Raw genomic sequence first — 25,044 nt, 5'->3', positions numbered from 1 at the left:
ATTTTATTCATTTTCACATAAGTTCAAACCCAACTCATAAATAGGGATCTTATTAGTATTGGGGATGAAAGGTCTATCATCTTTAAGTGGATGTTGATCATCTGTAATGTTGCCTTGTTTTGGTCAGCCCATTTCCTATTTAGCCACGAACAGTTTCTTTCTAAAGTCAATGTCATTAACAATGTAGGTCTTTAATTTGGTGGTTCACTTGCATTGCTATATTAAGTATCTTATACTACATTTAGTACAGGAGGTTTGAGGAATGGGGGATAAATGGATATTGACTCACAGATGGATGTACTTGTGTTAGCTGACTATTATGATTTCTTGCAAACAGGTGACCATCGATATCACTAGCATATACATTTCTCCCATCCTAACCGTGACTAGATCGACCCTCGTTATCTGTAGCGTCGTGGATATCTATAAACTCATGGAGCTCGATAACACAATGACTATCATTCTCAAGGGGATTCCGATATTGGTATTGGATGGATACAACTAAATGAATGATCATATTGATAACTGTTATAGTGGCTATCAATAGATAAAGATAATCTATGTATAACGAGTCCTTTCCGGATAATCACTCTTTATAAGCTTCGAGCATCCCATGTTAATGAATAACGCCACAGTTTGACTCAAATAAAATAGTGAAATTGAATGGCTACCCATGATCTTTGGACATTATTAATGAAAAATTATTCTGGCCAATTATTCTAGAGCATTAACAATGCCAATAAGGATGAGTTGTGGTGTCAGCCAAAATAAAGATATTCTTACGGTTCCTTTTGTGCCAATGTCGAGGCACTCAACACATTCTCAACAGTTCCCGCCACCACCATTAATAGAAAGATAAATCTCACTCCAGCCCCAATCATTTGAAGGAGTGTGACACTACTTTGAAAACAGGTCAACCTACTAACTAATCGATTAACAACACGGTCATATGCGATGACAGTCATAGAAGAAATGATCGAAGGAGTGTACGAGAGAATTATTAACATACTTGTTATAGAAATTCCGTGACAATTCATCCTCGTCACTTGAGGGACGAGGAAAATATTAGTGAGCAATGATGGGACGAATAACAGAATGGGAGTGAGAATAAGATGAGATATCTGAATTAGTCTTTTGAGTTTTTCTATTTTTTGAATGCTCTTTAACTTCCAAGGATTCGTTGACATTTCATCTTGGTTTAATTCGTCGTCCTCTTGAATTATTGATGCCTTGTTAAGAAACCTGATATAAATAATATAAATTATTAAACATGAAGCCTTAACAAGTTAAGGCGAGATGAAAATAATATTTATATTATTTCTATCAAGTTTCTTAACAAGGCTTCAATAATTCAAAAAGACGACAAATTAAGGCGAGATGGAAGACCATCGAATCCTTGGAAGTTAAAGAGAATTCAAGAAATAGAAGAAGTCAAAAGACTGATTCAGATATCTCATCTTCTTCTCACTACCATTCTGTTCTTCGTCTCGTCGTTGCTCACTAATATTTTCTTCGTCCCTCAAGTGATTAGGATGAATTGTCACGGAATTTCTGTAACAATTTTGTTGATAATTCTCTTGTACACTTCTCCGATCATTTCTTTTATGACTGACATCGAATATGACAGTGTTGTTAATCGATTAGTTAGTAGGTTGACCCGTTTCCAAAGTAGTGTCACACTCCTTCAAATGATTGGGGCTGGAGTGATATTTATCTTTCTATCCATGGTGGTAATTGAAACTGTTGAGAGTGTGTAGAGTTCCTCGGGATTAGCACACGGGGGACCATATGGATATTTGTATTTTGGCTGACACCACATCTCATCCTTATTGGCATTGCTAATTCTTTGGAAATAATTGACCAGATTAAATTTTTTCATCAAGAATGTTTAGACTCCTTGAAGCATAGGTAGTCATTCAATTTCACTATTTTATTTGAGTCAAACTATAACGTTATTCATCAACGTGAGACTCCTCGAAGCTTATAGTGGTTATCCAGAAATGACTCGTTACACAAATTATTTTTATCTATTTCAGTTATCAATATGATCATTCATTTGGTCGTATCCATCCGATACTAGTATCGGAATCCCACCGAGGATGTCGAGCTCCATGAGCTTATAGATATCCACAATGCTACAGATAATGAGGGACGATCTAATCACGGTCAGGATAAAAGAAATGTCCATAATAGCGATATCGATAGTCAACTAACACAAGTACCTCCATCTGTGAGTCAATATCCATTTATCCCCATTTCCTCAACCCTCCTGCAAACAGGTGACCATCGATATCACTAGCATATACATTTCTCCCATCCTAACCGTGACTAGATCGACCCTCGTTATCTGTAGCGTCGTGGATATCTATAAACTCATGGAGCTCGATAACACAATGACTATCATTCTCAAGGGGATTCCGATATTGGTATTGGATGGATACAACTAAATGAATGATCATATTGATAACTGTTATAGTGGCTATCAATAGATAAAGATAATCTATGTATAACGAGTCCTTTCCGGATAATCACTCTTTATAAGCTTCGAGCATCCCATGTTAATGAATAACGCCACAGTTTGACTCAAATAAAATAGTGAAATTGAATGGCTACCCATGATCTTTGGACATTATTGATGAAAAATTATTCTGGCCAATTATTCTAGAGCATTAACAATGCCAATAAGGATGAGTTGTGGTGTCAGCCAAAATAAAGATATTCTTACGGTTCCTTTTGTGCCAATGTCGAGGCACTCAACACATTCTCAACAGTTCCCGCCACCACCATTAATAGAAAGATAAATCTCACTCCAGCCCCAATCATTTGAAGGAGTGTGACACTACTTTGAAAACAGGTCAACCTACTAACTAATCGATTAACAACACGGTCATATGCGATGACAGTCATAGAAGAAATGATCGAAGGAGTGTACGAGAGAATTATTAACATACTTGTTATAGAAATTCCGTGACAATTCATCCTCGTCACTTGAGGGACGAGGAAAATATTAGTGAGCAATGATGGGACGAATAACAGAATGGGAGTGAGAATAAGATGAGATATCTGAATTAGTCTTTTGAGTTTTTCTATTTTTTGAATGCTCTTTAACTTCCAAGGATTCGTTGACATTTCATCTTGGTTTAATTCGTCGTCCTCTTGAATTATTGATGCCTTGTTAAGAAACCTGATATAAATAATATAAATTATTAAACATGAAGCCTTAACAAGTTAAGGCGAGATGAAAATAATATTTATATTATTTCTATCAAGTTTCTTAACAAGGCTTCAATAATTCAAAAAGACGACAAATTAAGGCGAGATGGAAGACCATCGAATCCTTGGAAGTTAAAGAGAATTCAAGAAATAGAAGAAGTCAAAAGACTGATTCAGATATCTCATCTTCTTCTCACTACCATTCTGTTCTTCGTCTCGTCGTTGCTCACTAATATTTTCTTCGTCCCTCAAGTGATTAGGATGAATTGTCACGGAATTTCTGTAACAATTTTGTTGATAATTCTCTTGTACACTTCTCCGATCATTTCTTTTATGACTGACATCGAATATGACAGTGTTGTTAATCGATTAGTTAGTAGGTTGACCCGTTTCCAAAGTAGTGTCACACTCCTTCAAATGATTGGGGCTGGAGTGATATTTATCTTTCTATCCATGGTGGTAATTGAAACTGTTGAGAGTGTGTAGAGTTCCTCGGGATTAGCACACGGGGGACCATATGGATATTTGTATTTTGGCTGACACCACATCTCATCCTTATTGGCATTGCTAATTCTTTGGAAATAATTGACCAGATTAAATTTTTTCATCAAGAATGTTTAGACTCCTTGAAGCATAGGTAGTCATTCAATTTCACTATTTTATTTGAGTCAAACTATAACGTTATTCATCAACGTGAGACTCCTCGAAGCTTATAGTGGTTATCCAGAAATGACTCGTTACACAAATTATTTTTATCTATTTCAGTTATCAATATGATCATTCATTTGGTCGTATCCATCCGATACTAGTATCGGAATCCCACCGAGGATGTCGAGCTCCATGAGCTTATAGATATCCACAATGCTACAGATAATGAGGGACGATCTAATCACGGTCAGGATAAAAGAAATGTCCATAATAGCGATATCGATAGTCAACTAACACAAGTACCTCCATCTGTGAGTCAATATCCATTTATCCCCATTCCTCAACCCTCCTGCACTAAATGTGGTAGAAGACCCTTAGTATAACAGTACAAGTGAACTATCAAATTAAAGGCCAGCATTATTTACCACTAGGCAGCATCTTTTTTAATGTCATTTATTATTAAAAAAAAAACAATTCAGTCTTCTTATAATGTACGTGTATACTTTTGTCTTCTCTTAGGAACAATAGTAAGGAAAATTCATTTGCCCACTTCAGATGGGTAGAATAGTCCAGGACCAGTATCTTTTGATGATGGTGATTCACTAAGTTTTTGATTCTGTCCTTAATCTAAAACAACAGTTCTTTTGAAAAAAAAAAAAGTTTGTGACGGGAACTTTTAACGTAAATCTTTTGACGAATCTTCTGATGTTCTCTTCAATTATGTTTAAACTTTTAGTGACGATTTTCCTTTAAATTATTCAAACAACTTTGTCAAGAAATTTGTAACGATAAATATTTTTTGTTATTATTTTCGACGACTTAACTAAATTTAAAAAAAAATACATTCAAAAATAATATTTATATAATTATTTTATTAGAAATAATTTTATTTTATATTAAACATTATTTTATAAAATCTCATAAATCAATAAATCAATAATATTAGATTAACTTAAATATTAATGTATAACAACCATTCTTTAACACACAATCGTAAAAATAATATATAAATTAAATCCTATTAAAATAACACCAATTATTCTCATATCTATTTCTAAAAGTGTAATATCATATCTTAATATAAAGTCATAAAACATATTCAAATTAAACCATAAGAAATATCTTCATTTCCAATAACCTGCAACAATATCAACAAACATAATTAAATTAGACAATTATCCTCACTTAATACTAATATTTAAACATAAAATAGATGAACAACAAAAGAAGCCAATAAAACAACATGTTGCAGATACAAATAATCATCTAAGTTACTAAAACTAATATAAGTTAATGATAAGAACAACAAAATGAATCAATAATGTCAAATGATACAAATTAGACAACTAACATCACAATCAATTTTTATTAAAATCAACACAGAATTATAACATTTTATTAACCATATTTAGCTTGATGTCATAACTATTTTTATAGATTTTAAGATCATTTGAAATTTATTAGACTGATTTTAGTTTCTTACAAGATTATAGTGCAAGCTAAAAAGGGAGCAAACAAAGAGTAATTGGTTGATTTAATGATTTAAAATTCAATTCATATCTAATTGAAAACATAGTTTGCACCGCCTAATTATCAACTATTAAACTAGTTTGAAATTAAATCTTACACCTACCAATCTATCTAACTTAGTTTAAATTTCATTTTTACTGATCATCATCGTGTTACTTACTAAGTTATGTTTTATTTTGTGATCATCTTCAACAAGTGAAAGCCAATTATCCTATATATGCCTTTCATATCTTCCCAAGCCTCCTGCATTAATGTTCAAACTTAATAGAATAAATCTACCTATGAGACTGATTTTTGACATAATGTGAAACAATAATCAAATTATACCATAAAAGAATGGTTTCATAACTAGTTGGGCCATCATTATTTGGTATCACTTATACAAATTTAAATTGATAATATGTAAAAACACTGTCTTAAAAGATAAGAGTTTCTATAATATATAAAAACACAGCCTTAAAAACTAATAATATGTAAAAACACTGCCTTAAAAGACAAGTAAATATATAATTAATTTCTATAATATAAAAGTGCAAAGTGTATGAAATATCAAATTCCTTCGTTTTCTAAAAATTTATAGCTCACAAGAATGACAGAACATGATAAAGTTGAAAATTCGATAAGAGTGTAAGAGGATTTCTAGCAATAAAGTGGGACTTACTTGTGGCCCTGTGGAAGTGGAAGAATTAACAAAATGTCAACAATGAAGTAGGAATACATGTAACGCCTTGCAATAGCATAAGAATCTTCAACCAATTCACCCCTTCCAAGTACTTTTGAAGGAGTAATGAACCTAGTGCGAAATTGAAATATAATGCGCAATATATAAAAAATATCTATGAATGTTCATAGTGTTGGAATTATTTCCAATATTTGGGTACATATATTATTTAATAATTGTATATTAGTTGTTATCATAATAAAGATTAAAGCCCAAATAAAGTGATCTATTAAAGTATAAAGGTTATGGGCTTATTTCAAGTTGATGGCAGAATTTATTAGGTGTTTTGTGGTATTCAATTAAAGAATCTGACTGCAAAATTTTGCCACGAGGTTGCAAATTATGGATGATATAGAAAGACCACTAAAGTTATTACGTGATAATAATTTGTAGTTCTTTTACTTTAATAGTAATATGAGTTTGACTAAGTCGAACTATTTGGAAAATAAAGAATTCAGAATGTTTATTTATCTATTGAGCATATTTGGACAAACTCTAAAATTACGGATCCGTTCTCTAAATATTTTCTATCCGAGGTCTTTCATGAACATATTGTTCATATGGATATTACATATTTAGATGATATACAGTTTTAGTGGGAGTTTGTATTGTGATGCTTGTATAGATACAATTTGGAATTTATGTGCACATTAAAGAATTAGTTTCTAAAGAAATTAAAGATTTAGTTTTTAAAGAAAAAATCAACATCTTAAAGTTATTCAGATTGATCTCTATAAGGAATAAAGGAGGACTAGTTGGTATTAGACATGTTAAAGATCACACTACATGTTAATCCATACTACACACACATGTTTAATCTATGTCATTTGATTGTATTGACATATGTGACTATTGTGGGTTTAGTTACGAATTAATGTAACAAAAACCTCTTTAATCCTATGTTGTTATAATTGATGGACGAGATTGATATAGATGTATTTGTAATGATAACAATATTTTGAGCTCTTAAAGTTATAATATACAATTGAAGGAAATATTATATGACCCAAGTGGGAGATTGTTGGAATTATTTCCAATATTTGGGTACATATATTATTTAATAATTGTATATTAATTGTTATCATAATAAAGATTAAAGCCCAAATAAAGTAATCTATTAAAGTATAAAGGTTATGAGCTTATTTAGACATCTATAATAAATATGGGGACATATTTGTGTAGAAGCAGAAATACCATTCATTATTTTGTTGATGGGCCGAATAATAAATGGGTATATTAGGGCTAGGTCCCAAACCCATATAGATAGCCTACCTATTTGTTTCTCTCATCGAACAATAAGGTTTATGTTCATCTCTCAAAAACACTAAAGAAGAAGGCTATCGATATAGGGTTGGATGACTTAAACCCCACCCACATCTGACATTCCGATCCAGGTCCAGATCCAGAACAAGAAGATCCACATTCAGATTCAGGTCCAGATTCAAGATCAAGAGAAGATCAAGAATAAGAGAATAACGAAGAACGGCTTAATGAACCGTTCTGCATTCAAGATCCAGGTACGTTTCCGCAATTACAGTTTATCTCGATTTATCGACATAGAGTATTAAGAATATAGATTTAAGGATTAAAGATTTAGACTAAAGAAACTAACACATAGAACACAATCAATAATTTTCAAATTCCTGTCCAACATGAAATGTTTTTTCACGGAATCGATGACTGTTATGTATTAAAACAATGGATATACAAACACCGTTATTACACCATAAGAGCACAAATATCTTGTTCTCCTTCAAAAGCAATGATCCTTGAGGATGAAATATTTTCTTCTTGGATTCCCCTTCTTCAGGGTTTTCATGTGGTTTAAGGCCATTAAGAAATTGTTTGAAGTTTTGAATACTTCTAGAACCACATTCAAATCCTTTACTGAGATAAAGCTTCTAATTGTATCACCATTTCTCTTAAAAAAATTGTTGTTTTGAAAACTTGGTGAACTTTGTAAACTTGGAGCTTTAAACATGAATATCGCATGAATGTAACATATTTAGAGCGATAATATAAAATTGGTTAAAATTTACTAACTTAAGAGAACTGTCTTCATAAACATCATCCGAATATAGTTTGATAGTTTAGCTGAAAACATCCAATAGGAGAATGCAAAGTTATTAAATAAATCCAGGACTTTTGAACCTTAATGACAGGTGCATACTTCATATCTAATTAATGAATATGAACGGTAAAAAGAATCAACAGTAAATCTAACCTAACAAACCGGATAGGTTTGAAATTCATATCTGTAACTAAACTCCTTTTAATTTCACTTGAAGTTTCAAATTATTGCATTCAACGACCTGCGTATACACAGATTTCAGATTTCACAGTAAAATTTTAATTAGGATTAGAAAACAAATACAAACATCATATTTTGTAACTCAACGATTGTAACTCAACGAAGAGAGATAAATTAATATCACATACCGTGAAATAGAAAACAAATTGAAGCGAAAGAAATTTATGGTCCACCTATTTTTATGAATATGTCTTCAAACTTTACCCTTCTGAATTTATAACCCTAAACTTCAAAGTCGACTTGGACGGGATTTACTAACCGAACGGATATGGACAAATTTGATATTGAAATTTCCGCAGATTACACAACAACCCAATAGTAAGTTTTCAACTTTATGAATGCTTTTTTTTTTTTACTAAAATTAAATTTTATCGAAAGTTTAGACAAAAAAAAAAAAGTCTAATTTTAAACTTCATATGGATGAAGTTTACCGATGAGTTTATATTTATGAATTCTTAAAATTTTTAACTAACATTTATATTTTTAACATTTATTATTACTAATTATGTTTTTTTTCTAAGTTTGTGTAGTGTAGTGTTTTTGCTAATTTCATTTTATAGAAAACATTTATGCATATATCAATTAAGAAGAGAAATTTTGATCAATTTTATTAAATAAAATTTATTTTTCACTCACTATTTGTAAAAATATAAGTCACAAAAAAGTGAGTATGGAGTTTGTTGCAAAATTTATCTAAAAGTTCTTGGGAGATATTTGACGGATTTTGTCACAGGTATTTACCTTCTAATTTAACAACGAATAAAAGGTGGATAAATATCATTGATTATTTGTGATGGTATTTCCTTAATTTAAGAATATTTGTGACGGATTATATTTTCGTCGGAAATTCCATCACAAACTCCGTTGCATATTACTACTAAAACGTATTCGCCAATAATTATTCGCCGCCAATAGCATGTTTTTTGTAGTGAAAATTGCGAATCATTTCCTCAAAGTCCTTTTGAAAATGAAGCATAATGGTGCCATACACAAGACCAGGGCTAGATTTATTGCTCTCTACAACCGTTTACTGTGTTCAAATGATCCAATGTATATTATTGTTGATTATTGCATTTTATTTTATGGCGAGTATGTTCGAATCTCCATGTTACAAGCTTGACGCTTTTGCTTAAATGAATAAATCTTACTTCAATGATTTTATGATTTTATTATGTGTCTTAACTTAAAATTAACTTGTCTTAAGATTGTGAAGGTTTTACTATGTTTCCCAATGGAATAACTTCCTGATCTTGCACCTACTGTTCTTCCTGAGGATTCAATACAAGTTTTTGAATATTAATATCTTTGCACAAGGAAGAAATATTTTTCTATGGTTATGCAACTATGAATTGGGTTATACAAGATTTAGTGACCGTTTTTTAGAGATTTGATTTTGTCTTATTTTAAAAAATGTTTGAGACCTCCTTAGATAAAAAAGAAGTCAAATATTAAAACTGAAAAACAAACTGGTCCTTAAGGGGCTAAACCAATTCAACCAGTTTAAGTTACCCATACAATGACCCATCACACATTTTCTACAGAAAAGTAATTCAACTGCGCAGAACTTGCCGCCCGACGGGCTCGAACCCAAGACCTCATAGAGGCATGGGGGATATCCACCTCTTGTTGCCGCTAGGCTAGAAGAGGGGATGGCACTACAGGTCTTGGAGGTATGAGAATGGGAGGTGATTGCAAGTAGCTCTTCACCTCCCAAAGAAACTAGTGGTTCTTCTTTAAAAGTTTGAATAATGGGTCACACGTGGTCTTCAACTTGCTGATAAATTGACTAATATACTATAACTTGCCTAGAAATCCTCTCACCTCCTTCTCGTTATGGGTTACTGACAAAGCAATGATTGCCCCTGTAAGTGATGAGGAATCCCAACATTTTTTTGTCACTCTAAATTTGCACTCCTTTGGTTTAGCCTTAGTTAAAACTTCTTAATTATGTGTAAGAGTTTCTTGAGGTTCTGCAGATGTTCCTCTCGGTTCTTGACTTGAAGATCATGTCATTCACATACACCTCGACCTCTTTATGGATAATGTCATGTAAAATCATAGTTGTGACCCTTTGGTATGTGGCTCCAGCATTTTTGAGACCTAAAGACATCACCCAATAGCAATAGGTTACATCGTCTTCTCTTTATCTTCCAAATTTATGAGAACTTGGATGTATTTAGAGAATCTGTCCATAAACGAAAGTAGTTTGTGTCCTCTACATGGTCAATTTGAATGTCGATGTGAGTCAATGGGAAACTATACTTGAGACTAACTTTGTTAAGATCCTTGTAGTCCATGTGTGCTCGTATCATTCTATCCTTTTTGTTCATAGGTACCAAATTGGCGACCCACCTTGGATATTCTACAACCTTGAGAGATACTGCCTCTTGTTATTTTTGAATCTTATCTTTGACTTTTTGGACGATGTCATTCTACATTCAGTTTCACTGATTTTGCATTGAGATAGAGCAGAATGTGATGCTGAACAATCTTAGGATCTATTACCGACATTTATTTGTATGACCACGCGAACACGTCCTTTTTTAGTTTTAAGAGTTCAATTAATGCTTGACGTTCACTTTCATTTAGATTATGTCCTATTAAAATGATTTGAAGATTGTCTTTAGTGTTTAAATTTATTTTGATCGTTTTTTTGGTGGAAGATATTTTGTTTTCATTCTCAAGATAACGTTTCATTTCAAAAGTCATTTTTGAGTCGTATGATGTTTCGTTTGGACCGGTTATGTAATCTGAAATTTCATTTTTATTGAGAACATTAAAAATAATTACATTCATTTCTAAATCCTCAGATGAGGAAGAAAGAGTGATGTGAGCTTTATCAAAAGTGGAAGGATGATACAATTTTTCAGAAACTATTTTGAGACAAACTTCTCTATTTTTAAATTTCCCCAATTATATGTTCGTGCATTCGTGATATAAGTGGTCCTTTTAGTTATGAAGGGATTATCGTCATCCTCACTTGTGTCATCGGAATCATAGTAGATTAGGCCTTGAGAGAAGTGTTGGGTTTTATTTGGGCTCCCAACTATGAAAAAGGCTCAATAGTGGTTCAAGTTCACTTTTAATTCATTAAGGGTATTATAATATTTTAAAACCTAATTTCTCTAGTATTTAAAGAGCGGTTACCGTCATCAAGAAGCAAAAGTCAAAAATTAAAAGAGAGGAAGAAAGAGAAAATCTTGTAGCAGATTTTTGCCTACAGCCGCACAGGTTCATCAAACTCACGATCGGAGATTCAAACATAGTTTTTCTGGGGCTTAAAGGTTCTTCCTAATTTGAATTTTTTATTTGACTTGTTTGGTACCAAAAGTTGTATCTTTTTGGTTATTCCCTTTTATCTTTCTACGGTATTAAAAGGTTGTTATACCTTGTTTGTATTCCCGACTTTGATTATAGTGAAGCTTGAACTAGACGTAGAGTCCCGTGATTTTTACTATTTGATTTGAGTATGTTTTTCACGTAAAAATTTTGTGTGTGCATTGTATTATTTGTTTCCTCTTTTACTTGTGCTTTATCTGCTCCTAAGTTTTTCAATCAAGTAGAAAATATAATATACGTTTTTCCCAACAAGTGGTATCAGAGCTTGGTTAATTGTTTAGGACTTGATTGAATTATGGAGATAAACACAAGTATGATGATTTTTCTCAATGGTTTAAATTATCAAATTTGGAAAGGAAAGATGAAGGATTTGTTATTTGTTAAGGCTTTACACTTACCCGTTTTTGGTAGTGAGAAACCTGCATCCAAATTTGACGAGGAATAGAATTTTGAACATGAACATGTATGTGGTTTTATTTGTCAGTTTGTTGAAGAGAATGTTTACAACAACATCCAACATGAAACAAATGCACAATTTTTATGGAATAAACTTGAAAATTTATATGCTTCAAAGACTGGAAGTATTAAATTATTCTTGCTTCAGAAATTAATTCATTTGAGATATAATGATAGCGCTTCTATGGATGATCATTTAAATGAGTTTCAGGGTGTTCTTGATCATATGTGAGGCATGAGAATTAAGTTTGAAGATGATGTTCAAGGACTTTGGTTATTGACTACTCTACCCGATTCCTGGAAAATGTTTAAGGTTTCTCTTTGTAATTATGTTGCTGATGGTGCAGTAATTATACAGATGGCCAAAGGTGGGTCATGAATGAGGAATTGAGAAGAAAATATCAAGAGTCTTCGATAAATTCAAATGTGTTGGTTACTGAAAATAGGGGGAGACAGATGAACAAGGGTGGAAAAGACAATGCGAGACATAAGAGTCGAAGTAAGTCCAGATCAAAGTACAAGTCAGTTGAATGTTATCATTGCGGTAAAAAAAAGGCACATTAAGAAAGAATGCTTTAAGCTGAAACACGAAATGAGCAGATCTAATTAAAATAAAGATACTAGAGAAGAATGTGTGTCAATAACAACTTCAAATGATCTTGTCATTATCCACGACGAGAATACAATCAAACTTGTATTTAATGAGTCAAGTTGGGTGTTTGACACTAGAGCTTCCTTGCATGTTACGTCAAGAAAAGACTATATTACGTCTTATACTTCAGGTAATTTTGGAGTATTGAAGATGGATAACGACGACTTAAGTAAGGTTATTGGTATTGGTGATGTTTTCTTGGATTCTGGTAATGGGTCGAAAATATTACTTAAGGATGTTCGACATGCTCCAGATATTAGGTTGAATTTGATATCAACTAGAAAACTTGATGATTATGGTTTCACGAGTAATTTTGTTTCTGGAAAATGGAAACTTTCTAAAGGTAACTTGATTATAGCTCGAGGAGAAAAATATTCTAATTTATATTTGATGCAAACTTCGATATGCAAGGATAGTGTGAATGTTGTACGGAGTAAAGATATTTCCAAATTATGGCACAGAAGACTTGGTCACATTAGTGAAAAGGGATTGAATCTGTTGGTTAAGAAAAATGCTATTTCTGGATTGAGTGAGACCAATTTTGAGAAATTTTCTCATTGTGTTGTTGGAAAACAAAATAGAGTATCGTTCAAGCATAATCTTCCTTCAAGAAAGTAAAAAATCTTAGAGCTGGTGCATTCAAACGTTTGTGGTCCTTTAAAGGTACGAACTATTAGTGGTTCTCTTTATTTTGTAACGTTTATTGATGATCATTCCAGGAAGCTTGGGGTGTATGTTTTTAAGTCTAAAGATGAGGTCTTAGACAAGTTCAAATAGTTCCATGCTCTTGTTGAAAGAGATATCAGAAAGAAGATCAAGTGCATTCGTAGTGATAATGGTGGTGAATATTGTGGTCAATTTAATGCATACTGCAGACAACAAGGAATCAAACATCAGAAAACACCTCCAAAGATTCCTTAGTTGAATGGCCTTGCAGAAAAGATGAACAGAACAATTGTTGAGAGGATTAGATGTTTGCTTTCAGAAGCAAAGTTATCTCAAACGTTTTGGGGTGAAACATTACTCACAGTAGTACATGTTATTAATTTGAGTCCTACAATATCTTTGGACGGTGATGTTCCAAATAAGGTATGGACTCGTAAAAATATTTCGTATGATTATTTATGAGTATTTGGATGCAGGTGCTCTGTTCATATTCCAAAGGATGAAAGATCAAAGTTAGATGTGGAGAGTCGAGAATGCATTTTCTTGGGTTATGGCCAAAATGAATTTGGTTACAGATTATACGATCTAGTTGTAAAGAAGCTTGTCAGAAGTTATGATGTCATCTTTTATGAAGATGAGACTATTGAAAACATTGATAAAACTAAAAATAGTGAGTTGAAGGAAAAATGTGAGTGGATAGATTCAGATCCAGTTCAATTATCTGAATCACCTAGTTCAACAGAAAATCAGCTGCAACGGGATGATTCTCAAGATGAACATGACGTTCAAATGGAGAATATTAGTAACGAGCAAGAGGAATTATCTACAATTCCATCTAGAAAATCAAAAAGAGATAAAAAAAACCTTCTACGAAATATTCTATTAATGAATATGTTTTAGTGACTGATGGGGGAGAGCCAGAGTCATATAAAGAAGCTATGGATAGTGAATCCAAGCATAAATGGGTTGATGCTATGAAAGATGAGATTCAATCTCTACATGATAATCATACTTTTGAGTTGGTAAAATTATCAAAAGGAAAGAAAGATTTGAAGAACGGGTGGGTATATAGACTGAAGCAAGATGATCATACTTCAGCTCCACGATACAAAACTCGTTTGGTTGTCAAAGGGTTTAGTCAAATAAAGGGAATTGGCTTTGACGAAATTTTCTCTCCTACTGTTAAGATGACTTCAATCAGAACTTTCAGAAGCAAAGTTATCTCAAACGTTTTGGGGTGAAACATTACTCACAGTAGTACATGCTATTAATTTGAGTCCTACAGTAGCTTTGGACAGTGATGTTCCAAATAAGGTATGGACTCATAAAAATATTTCGTATGATTATTTATGAGTATTTGGATGCAGGTGCTCTGTTCATATTCCAAAGGATGAAAGATCAAAGTTAGATGTGGAGAGTCGAGAATGCATTTTCTTGGGTTATGGCCAAAATGAATTTGGTTACAGATTATACGATCCAATTGTAAAGAAGCTTGTCAGAAGTTATGATGTCATTTTTTATGAAGATGAGACTATTGAAAACATTGATAAAACTAAAAATAGTGAGTTGAAGGAAAAATGTGAGTGGATAGATTCAGATCCAGTTCAATTATCTGAATCACCTAGTTCAACAGAAAATCAACTACAACGGGATGATTCTCAAGATGAACATGACGTTCAAATGGAGAATATTAGTAACGAGCAAGATGAATTATCTACAATTCCATCTAGAAAATCGAAAAGAGATAAAAAAAAAACCTTCTACGAAATATTCTATTAATGAATATGTTTTAGTGACTGATGGGGGAGAGTCAGAGTCATATAAAGAAGCTATGGATAGTGAATCCAAGCATAAATGGGTTGATGCTATGAAAGATGAGATGCAATCTCTACATGATAATCATACTTTTGAGTTGGTAAAATTATCAAAAGAAAAGAAAGATTTGAAGAACAGGTGGGTATATAGACTGAAGCAAGATGATCATACTTCAGCTCCACGATACAAAACTCGTTTGGTTGTCAAAGGGTTTAGTCAAATAAAGGGAATTGGCTTTGACGAAATTTTCTCTCCTACTGTTAAGATGACTATATCATAACTATATTGAGTTTGGCAGCTAGTCTTGATTTGGAAGTTGAACAGATGGACGTGAAGACGACTTTTCTTCACGGTGATTTAGAGGAAGAGATTTATATGGATCAACCTGATGGTTTTGAGGTCAAGGGTAAAGAGAATTGTGTTTGCAAGTTGAATAAGAGTTTGTATGGTTTGAAGCAGGCTCCACGACAATGGTACAAGAAGTTTGAGTTATTTATGAAGCAGCACAGATATAAAAAGACTATTTCTGACCATTGTGTGTTTGTGCAAAAATTCTCTCATGATGATTTTATTATTCTGTTACTTTATGTTGATGATATGTTTATTGTTGGTCAAAGTGCTGCGAGAATTGACAGGTTGAAACAAGACCTAGGGAAGTCCTTTGTAATGAAAGATCTTGGACAAGCAAATAAGATTATTGGAATTAGAATCAGTCGTGACAGAAAGATGAAAAAGTTATGGTTGTCTCAAGAAAAATATACTGAGAAAGTGTTACAAAGATTCAATATGGAGAATGCTAAAAGTGTCGGCACACCTTTAGCGGCTCATTTTAAATTGAGCTCCGAATATAGGCCTTCTAATGATGATGAGAAGGAATATATAAAGAATGTTCCCTATAGTTCAACTGTTGGTAGTCTTATGTATGCTATGGTAAGTACGAAACCAGATTTAGCTTATGTTGTTGGTACTGTCAGCAAGTTTCTTTCAAATCCGGGAAAAGAATATTGGGAAGCGGTGAAGTGGATATTGAGATATCTCAAACGCACATCAAGTATAAGACTTTGCCTTGAAAATGAGAATCCGAATTTAGTTGGTTATACCGACTTAGATATGGCAGGTGATGCTGATTTAAGAAAATCCACTTCAGGCTATTTGATTAATTTTGGAAGGGGAGCTATTTCTTGGCAATCGAGACTACAGAAGTGTGATGTGTTGTCAACCGCGGAGGCTGAACTTTTGCAGCAACGGAAGCTTGTAAGGAGCTAATTTGGGTTAAGAAGTTATTATTTGAACTTGATATTGTGCAAGAAAGGTATGTGCTTCTATGTGATAGTCAAAGCGCTATTTATCTAGCAAAAAATTCAACATTTCATTCTAGATCTAAACACATTGATGTAAGGTATCATTGGATACGGGATGCGTCAGATGAAAAGTTGTTGATTTTAGAAAATGTGCATACAGACGATAATGGCGCCGATATGATGACTAAGGCACTGCCTCAAAGCAAGTTCAAGTTCTGTTGTTCAACCGCTGGGTTGACAACATCTTTCTCATAGTTGTGAGGGGGGAGTTTGTTGGGTTTTATTTGGGCTCTCAACTATGAAAAAGACCCAATAGTGGTTCAAGTTCACTTTTAATTCATTAAGGGTATTATAATATTTTAAATGGTTATGTTATAACATAATTGCTCTAGTATTTAAAGAGTGGATGTCGTCATCAAGAAGCAGAAGTTAAAAATTAAAAGAGAGGAAGAAAGAGAAAATCTTGTAGCAGATTTTCTCCTACAGCCGCGCAGCTTCATCAAACTCACGATCGAAGATTCAAACGGAGTTTTTCTGGGGCTTAAAGGTTCTTCCTAATTTGAGTTTTTATTTGACTTGTTTGGGACCAAAAGTTGTATCTTTTTGGTTATTCCATTTTATCTTTTTGCGGTATTGAAAGGTTGTTATACCTTGTTTGTATTCCCGACTCTGATTATAGTGAAACTTGAACTAAACGTAAAGTTCCGTAGTTTTTACTACTTGATTTGAGGAGATTTTCCACGTAAAAATATTGTGTGTGCATTGTGTTATTTATTTCCGTTTTTACTTGTGTTTTATCTGCTCCTAAGTTTTTCAATCAAGTAGGGAATAAAATATATGTTTTTCCCAACAAGAAGTCTCTGTCTTGGGATTGTCTTTGGCGTTCATCTCCAACTCCTCTTTACTCTTGGAGCTTGCTTGCTTTGTCTGACTCGATCATTCTAGAGACGCCTTCCAGTTCGCTACCTCGACCTACAGGTTTCCATATATTCATGTAAATTTTAAAATTAGGCTTATGGCGGTAATCATAAAAGATTACAAGACCGGGTATAAATTTTAAGGTTGCGAGGCTACATAATGGTTCTGAGAACTCGAAACATAGCATGTTCCAGGTCCTCTCCCTCTCCCTCTCCCTCTCCCTCTCCCTCTCCCTCTCCCTCTCCCTCTCCCTCTCCCTGTTTCACAAATTGTTTGTTCAGCATAAGTGGGATCGGGATATACACGTACCATATTTGTAAGAAATGAAATTGAATCAATAGAAAGAAAAATTAAAATGAAATTGAATCAATAGAAAGAAAAATTAAAATGAAATTGAATCAATAGAAAGAAAAAATTAAAATGAAATTGAATCAATAGAAAGAAAAAATTAAATTTTTAAATAAAACATGTCATATTTATAAAATTTAATTTTAATTATCCTAACCTTAAAAGTTTTTCTATAAAGAAAATTTTATAATTGATGTGAGATTAGATTACTTCACTAAATATAAAAAAAAATTGAAATAAATAAAAAAATAACAACATACACATAATATTAAACATTTTAAACTTATATATTTTATACTACTAATATTTAACAATTATGGTATTATTGGATTAATGTAAAACACAACATAGAGATAAAATTAATTTAATAAGATCTTAATGATTATAATTTTTTTTCATTATTCATGTATAATGTTCTAAATAAAAACTATAACTGATACGTTATCTTTTATATAACAAAATTTACTTAAGGTCAAAATCTATGTTTATTATATTTGATTATTTTTTTTAAATACTATTGGATTTATTATATGGTTTGATTCAATTTATTTTATAGAAATTTTAAATTTTGTTAAGTTTTTTTTCTAAATTATTTCGCTTATATATTTGTTCGTATATATTGCACGAGAATTCACCTAATATATATAAATTAGTTAGTTAAAAATTTGAATTTTTATTGTTAGGAATGTCGTGCGTTAATTAAATTTTGTGTCGAATTTAAAATATAAAATCTTATTAATTTACTTAGTTAAAGGGTCGTATTTGTTTAGTTAGGTTACAAGTTTCAAACACATATATAACATTTTTTATATTATTGTTAATCCTTATAAATTTATGGGCGGGTCAACCTACTATTTAACTTAAGTATCTATTTAATCTTACATATATATTCAAATTAACCGTATTATATAATATATATATATATATATATATATATATATATATATTATTTGATTTTGTTATTCTTAATTTAGTCCTCCATAAAGTTAGAAAACCATAAATATGTCTTTACTTTATATTCATGACAAATACACATAAATTATAAATTAGAGTTTATTTAATTTTTGTAGATTTCTATTAAAACTTAACTAATCATTCAATTTACCAGCTATAAGAATTTTTTTCTACATAACCAATTATTCAATTTATCAACTAAAATAATAATTCTTGTTCTGTACATTCTTATTGAAATAATTTGTTAATTATTTTAATAATCTTGTTTGGTATAAATTTAAAAAAAAAAATGTTTGGTAAAAAAATTAAACAATAATAATATATTTGATAAAATGTTTTTTTAATAAAATAAATTATATTTTAATTAATCAATTGGGTGATGTAATTGAGGAGGGAAAGTGAAATGATGATGATTAAGTTGAGATTTCTTAAAAAAATTACAACGAAAAAGTTTATATTATGTTACAAACAAGGTTTGCAAATATGTGAGTTTGGTGTAGACACATCAAAATTCAAAATAAGAGTGTGTTAAATTTATAGTATTAATTATCCAAACAAACAAAATAATTAGAAGAGAATTGCAATTTACAGTCCACTCATACTATATAATCATAATATATATTATGAATTTTATGCATATATCTAGTTTTATTTAAATTAAAAAGTACATATTCGTATGGTTTGACAAATATTTTAATTTATAATAATACAAGTATATTAGTGATTATTATACAGTATAATTATAATGCAGTAACTTTAAGATGTTATTGTAATATTGTGATTGAAAATATCTTCAAATATTATTTTTGTTACAAAAGTAATTGGAAACATGTTGCTTACAATTAACTTCATATATTAATTTCCTATGTATATATTATCATGCAATTCTTATTTCTTTTTTTTATTTGGGAATATATAAAAGGAATAATAGTTTATGCAAATAAACAAAATCGTTTTTAAATCACATTCATTTGGGAAACATTAAACTTAAATTTGTTTGATTTGAAAGATAAAATTGTTATAATAATTTTTTTTTTTTTATTTACACTAACTTTTTCTCTATACAAATTAATATGTTAAATTATCATTAATTACCTACTAAAGATTTAATTTCATCCCAACCAAACAAGATTGTATTGATATACAATCATATACAAATTTCATAAGATTTTCTCAATAAATATATATATATATATATATATATATATATATATATATATATATATATATATATATATATATATATTAATGTACATACTATTTTTTCTTTTTCTAAAACCTTTAACTACAATAGTTAGTTTATAGCTTTTACATAATAAAAACAACTAAAATGTTAAGGGAAATATTAATATTTGGGTAAAAAGTGGCAACAATATTTATTTCCTTATCTCAATAAATATATATTTTAAATGATTATTTGTATTTTTTTTTTTTAAAATTACACACATGAATATCATTGCTAAAACAATATTGGTGTCTTAAAATAAAAACTTGAGCCAAATTCTTATTCTTATCGAGGGCTTGATTTATTTTTTATTTTACTAACTTGTTATGGAAGATTAAAAAATTTGAGTTTTTCATGGACAATGAGAATATTAAATGTCTAGCCGAGCAAGATAGAATATGCTTAGTATCTTGTCTTTGTCATTCGCATCCACAATAAATAGTAGCAAAAGAAAGAAATTTTTTTCACAAGGTTCTGAAAATCGTTCCGGTGATTAACCCGTTGTTTTTAAACTTGGTTTTGTGCTACTCTCTACATATTTACAAGATTTCAATGATTTTCATTTTATCATCTTTTTGGATCCTGCCTCAAAAGCACTAGAAAATTTAAATGAGAAAAACAGAGAAAAATATACGTTGGAATGAGCTTAAATGATCTTTGTAATTACCTTGTCATGATTTATTTCTTCTCACTAATATATTGAATAGTTGTAACTTGATGTATTTGTTTAGTTTCTTTTCTTTTCATGATTGATTTTGCATTTTATGAATATACAACTATTGATACATTTATGTATTGTATGTTATACATGATCAATCTCAGATGTGATTAAGGTGAATCAAATGAGAGGCATAAATATGTCGGTTATTGCTTCCATCATACATTAGCTAAAAATAATGACCAAAAATCCAGGGTTTTTTTTATAAGCAGTTCATTTTCTTTAAACATAAAAATAGAATGCAAGTTTTATAACACATTTGTCTGTAGTTTAGGTCCTTTACGACATAGTTTTGAAACCTGGTTCGGCCCGTCGGTCGACCGACAAACCCGATGAACCGGTCATCAAACTGGTTGGGTTGATAAAAAAGTGGAAATACAATCAACCTATTTAATCTCAACCCGCTAGTTGGACCAAAAATCCGACAACTAGGGTTAACCCAACGGGTTTATCCTATTTTTTTTTACAAAAAAATACTTCTTTTCTTTCTCACTTATCACTCCCTCAGTTCTTATCTCCCCATTTTTTAGTTGTCATTGGGTTTATCAATTTTTAGTTTAATGTGGGTAAATTACCGATTTCTAGTTCTAGACACTGAGAATGACAAACTCTTTCATTCACCTCAAGCTCCACCTCCTACCTGAACCAGTTGATTCTCTTTTACCAAACTAAAATAACGATTTAAGGTGGCATTGTAAATCATAACTTAAACATGGTTTCTTCCTCAGATAAAAACATAGTTATCCAAAAAATAGAGGTTGTAGTTTGATTTAAAGTTTGCACCTCGCATATTCTAGTTAAGTCTCTTTTATTTTAACTTTTTTTAAGTTATTGTTATCATCTCTTTGTCAAAATTTGGCTTATTTTGAGATTCATACTTCATATAATTGATGACAGTAATTTGATATTATTTTGAGATTCACACTTCATATACTTAATGATAATAGTTTGACTATTATTGTATAAACAATTTGATGAATTTTTGTTATTTTGTATTATTTTATTATAATATAAAACTAACTAGTTGACCATTGGTGGTGGCAAAATCCCTTTATTACGAATCTAAACTCGTGTTTAAAGTGGAATTATTTTTTTTTAAATTAACATGGAAATGCATTATGTTATCATAATTTTGATTATATTATGTCTTCCATCGATGTTTTTGTGTCTATTAAAGATGCATTATTTTTTTTTTATTTATGATATACTTTAATTATTTATTCTCATTTTCTTGGGATAAGTGGAATTCGAAATTCTTTTCATTTGTTTGAATGATGAGTCGTGGATATTGCGGTGATCTTGCCATTGAGTACAATCAAATCAAGCCAACAATATGATGGTCGAAAATACTTGGACGGATCAATTCGTAACAACATGGTACTATTAATCTTTCATTTTTACAAACTTTTAAATTAATTTTTTTTCATTTTTACATAAATATTTTATCTCTAAAACAAAATATAATTTTAATTTGAGTTTTTAAATATATAAAGTATTATATTTTTATATTAAAATTTATTATTTAATATGATTATAAAAAATTCATGTGTTATTTTTTATTTTATATCAACATTTAAATTTACATTAAAAATATTATATGTTTCATTTATATATTAAAATATTAATTTAATTTATTATCATTTTTAATGTCATTATAAACCATATACATTATATAAATAAATACGAAAAATAAGTCGAATCCCAAAAGACCTCAGTCTAGTCATCCGTATAAATATATTGACCTTTTTGGGTTTTGGAGTAGAATGAACTTAAATGATTTATTTGTTATTGTATTGACATGATTTTTTTTTTTTCAAAAATGTATTGAAGGATTGTAACGTGATGTATTTGTTTAGTTTATTTTTTTTCATGATTGATTTTTTTTTTATGAATATACAACTATTAATACTCTTATGTAATGTATGTTTTACGTGATCAATCATATAAGAGGCAAAAATATGTCGAATATTGTTGGCATCATACATTAACTAAAAATATTGAGCGAAAAAATCCAAATTTCTTTATATGCAGTTCATTTTTTCTTTAAACATAAAGATAGAATGCATGTTTTATAACACATTTGTCTACAGTTTAAGTTTTTCACTATGAATCTAGAACCATGTTTTGAAAATTAACATAGAAATGGAAATACCTTAATGTTGTGATAGTGATTCATGTCAAACATTTGTCATAATTTTGATTAGAGTATGTCTTAATTAATTATGTCTTTCCTTTTCAAATTTTGGAAATCATACATTATGAAGGTGCATTATTCATTTTTAATTGTGACATGCTTTAATTATTTATTCTCAATTTATGGGAACAACCGGAATTCCAAATTCCTTTGGTTTGTTTTGTGGTGATTGTGTTAATGAGTACAATCAAGTCAAGCCTGCTGCAACATCTTGATGTGGGATTGAGCAGCATAAATTCATCATATTGTGATGGTGGATATACATGGGCGGATTAGTTTGTAACAACATTGTACTATTAATCTTTCATTCTTAAAAAACTTTTTAATTAAATAAATATTTTATATCTAAAAAATATATAATTTTAATTTGAGTTTTTAAATACAAAAGTTATTATATTTTTATATTAAAAAATATTATTTAATGTGATTATAAACACTAATGTAAAATGATGTTTTGGTAACAAATGTTATTAACGGCGCTATAGCGCCTTTACGGAAAGTTTTTATCGGTAACGCATAAATATATGCGTTACTGATAGCACGGCCATTTAAAACCGTTACTGATAAAGATTTTCAGTAACGGTCATAAGGAATAGCCGTTACAGACACTATTGTTTTTATTTTATATCAACATTTAAATTTGCATAAAAAAAATTATATATTTATTTATATATTAAAAATATTAATTTATTTTATTTTAATTTATAATGTCATTATAAATAATATATATTTATTTTGTTATGTACATTTTATAAATAAATACGAAAAAAATAAGTCCAGCCCAAAAGAGCTCCGTAAAAGTATATGAGACCTTTTTTAGTTTGGGAGGGTTTAAGAGATTAATAAATTCTTAATCGACGATTTATACCTTTTGGGGTTTTGAAGAGCGAGAGATTATATATATATATATATATTAAACATTTTTAGGTTTTGAAGAGAGATCCAAGTTGAAAGGAATATCTTTTTAATGTATTTATTATATATAATTATTTAAATAACAATATATATAAATATATTTTAATTGTAGGATAATATTAGGATCTTTTAACCGTTCAAGTAAGTATTTTTATCTTACTTAAATATATATTATCATATTTCTATTTCACACCTAATAAGTTTGTATCCTTAGTTTTAGTTTAACATTTTAAATATTTAAAAAATTATTAGAATTTACATTGAATTTATTAAAATTTTATTTTATATTTATTATATTTAATCAAATATAATTTACAAAAATATTACTTTATTATTTTTAACATAATAATAATTACTTTTTATATAAATATAATTTATCTTTAATAAAATATAACTTTATTTTAAATGCATAAAATATAATTTAGTTTCTTATTTTTATATTTCTTATATTAAAAATATTATTTATTTTTAAATATTCTTATGATATTTATAAAACATTTAAACTTTAAATTAAACTTACATTAATCATTCATTCATAAATATATTTTTATATTTTATATTAAACCGTATCTTTATTAAATTTAATTTTACATTAAACTTATTAAAATTGAATTTTTCATATTTAATCAAATGTAATTTATATTTATATTATGCACTAAACTTATTTTCATTATTTTTCTATTTAATCAAATCAAATTAAATCTTTTAAATACATAAAATTTAAATAAATATTTTTAATTTATTTAAATTATTTTTAATATAATAAAAACTATTTTTATATAAATATGATTTCTCCATAATAAAATATAATTTTATTTTAAATTTTAAATGTATAAAATATTATGTAGTTTTTTATTTATATATTTTTTATATTAAGAATATTATTTATTTTTTTAAATATTCTTACAATGATTATAAATAATTTTGAATTTTGAATTAAACTTATATTTATTTTTTAATTTATAAACTTACTATTATATTTTGCATTTTATAAATATAAATTTATACTAAACTTCTTATGAATATAAATTTATACCAAACTCCTTAAATTATATTTAATTTTTTACTTATATATTTGTTATTAATAATATTATTTATATTTTAACTATGTTTATAAATA

This window comes from Impatiens glandulifera, chromosome 1 (genome assembly GCF_907164915.1).
Source record: "Impatiens glandulifera chromosome 1, dImpGla2.1, whole genome shotgun sequence".
Taxonomy (NCBI): Eukaryota; Viridiplantae; Streptophyta; class Magnoliopsida; order Ericales; family Balsaminaceae; genus Impatiens; species Impatiens glandulifera.
This window is presented reverse-complemented; position numbering follows the sequence as displayed.